Raw genomic sequence first — 2,605 nt, 5'->3', positions numbered from 1 at the left:
ATGTTTTTGTACAAGTTGGTAATTTGGTTTTTTCTGTTGATTTTTATGTGCTTGATATGAAAAATAATGATGTGAATAATCCAATTTTGCTAGAAAGACCATTTTTGAAAACGTCGAAGTCCATTATAGATGTTAACAATGACACTCTTACTATGGAGTTTGATATGGAGATTGTTAAGTTTCATATTTTTGATACCTTGAAAATTCCTGGTTGTGAAAGTGTTGTTAATAATATTGATGCTAATGATTACTGTTACGCCTTAAATGCATACAAATCTCGTGTTATGAGATTAATGTTTTTAATGCATTAACAAGTCTCATAATATTATGTTTTGATGATTACAAAACTCGGTTAATTGTTACTAACCATTTAAAGTGAGATTTTACAGATTAGATTTATTGATGATTAAATTCTTGGAAGCTATTTTGAAGCTATACATGTATTTATAAAGTCTTGTATTGCTCATTGAATGGATGAAATATTGTTAAGAGATATGAAGAAAAAGACAAGAAGAAGCCAAAGTATGGAGCAGCAACTTCCGAAAATTACTGGGAATTTTCTAGGCATTGAAATCCGATCTTCACCAGTCATAATCGTGATGAGGAAGTTTTACATGTGCTCTCCAAATTTGAGAGCAATCCAACGGCTATATATGAAGTTATGATTTTTTCACAAAAGTTGTGCAGTACCTATTTCTGCAGAACTTGAAGTAAAGGATGAATAATCAACTTCTGAAAATTACTGGACGTGCTTGAGATATCCAAATCAAATCTCCACCGATCAAAATTAATATCAAGATGTTTTAAAACTTATATCAAAATTTCATATCAATCCAACGGCTAGATATGGATTTATGATTTTTCCACAAAGGTTGCACAATACCTATTTCTGCAGAACATGAAGAAAATGATGAAGATTCAACTTCAGAAATTAACTGGGATTGTTTGAGACATCCAAATCAAATCTCGACCAATAAGATTCCAATTTAGGATGTTTTACAACCTCTGTACAAAATTCAGATCAATCCAACGGATGGATATGGAGATATAAATTTTTCAAATTTGTTGCACAGAACAAGTACGAAAACTTGATGAAGTGACTTCCGAAAATTACGGGAAATGTTTTACTCGTTAAAATCAAATCTTTACCGTTCAGAATGCAGATCCAGATGTTTTAAAGCTTCAGTTCAAATTGCAGATCAATCCAACGGTTAGATTGGAAGATATGATTTTTCCACAAACTCCGCTCAGTGTTGGGAAAAAGTAGGCAGCGGCGCCGAACACTTTTTGTCAATCCTTGACTTCTTAACACACGCTCCAAGCACTCAAATCAGATTCAAATCTTTTCCAACTATAAATAGAGGCAATCTAAGTTCATTTGGAGACATCCCAACTCATCTCTTCTCTCCTTTGCAAGCAATTTCTCACTATCAAAGTGTTTGTGTGATATATTTGAGAGTGTTTGTAAAAATAGTTTGTGAGTTGGTTGTACTATTGTTGTAAACACTTGAGTGTGAAGCCAAGTGTGTTGTGCTATCGTTGTAAGCACTTGAGTGTGAAGCCAAGTGTTTGTGTTGAGGCTATCCTTGGAGCCCTTAAGGCCAAGTGTTCGAGTTGTATCGGCGCGGTGATCGTGTTGAGTTGTACGGCTATCCTTGGAGTCATCAAGGTCAAGAAGTTGAAGTGCTAGTGGATCCTTGGTTAATCGATCTTAACCAAGAAGGGGAGACGTAGACGATTTATCGTCGAACTTCCATAAACATCTCTTATCCCTTTTACTGCTTTATTTATATTACGCATTTATTTACCGCACTTATTATTAATTGTTAAGTCTTCCGCTTGCGTATTTGCATAATTGCTTTAAATTGCTAAAGTTTCCAATAGAACCTAAATCCCCCCCCCCTCCCCAATTAGGTTCTAACAAGTGGTATCAGAGCCACCTTTTTACAAAATATTTTCAAAAAAGGCTCTATGGCAAATCTAGCTAGCGATTATGCTCAAGGGCAATCAACCAATCGTCCTCCTCTTTTCAACGGCATAAACTACGGATATTGGAAAAATCGAATGTCCCTATATATCCAATACGTAGATTATGATCTTTGGAAAGTAACCGTGAAAGGTCCCTATGTACCTATTGTTGTGAAAATTCCTCGCAAGCGTACGAGTGTCAAGTTTTAATAAAGTGATAAAATCAGATATCGATCCCACAGGGAGTAAAATGAAAATATTCAGTGCTTGTAATTAAAATAGTCCAAACTTTATCTAGAAAATCAATAATCAAGAATTTTGCAATAAAAATAAAATAATTAATGATTTTAGATAGCACGCACACAACTTTCAGGAATAATCAATCAGAGAAAATTGGTCTAGAGGTATAGATTTCACATGATTTCAACAACAATCAATCCTAATTAATTAATCTTCATGAATTTCTAGGAATTAATAGCCAAGAACACTTAAGTGTATTATTCCCTCTCCCGAGTGCCGAATAAAATATATCAACTACAATTCAATTCCAATAACCCTATTAAGAATCTAATTGCAGCGATCAATTCAAAACAATGTTCTTTTTTAAAGTTCTGTTAAATTATACACTCTCCCGAGC

Source organism: Henckelia pumila, chromosome 3, assembly GCF_033568475.1.
Source record: "Henckelia pumila isolate YLH828 chromosome 3, ASM3356847v2, whole genome shotgun sequence".
Lineage (NCBI taxonomy): Eukaryota > Viridiplantae > Streptophyta > Magnoliopsida > Lamiales > Gesneriaceae > Henckelia > Henckelia pumila.
This window is presented reverse-complemented; position numbering follows the sequence as displayed.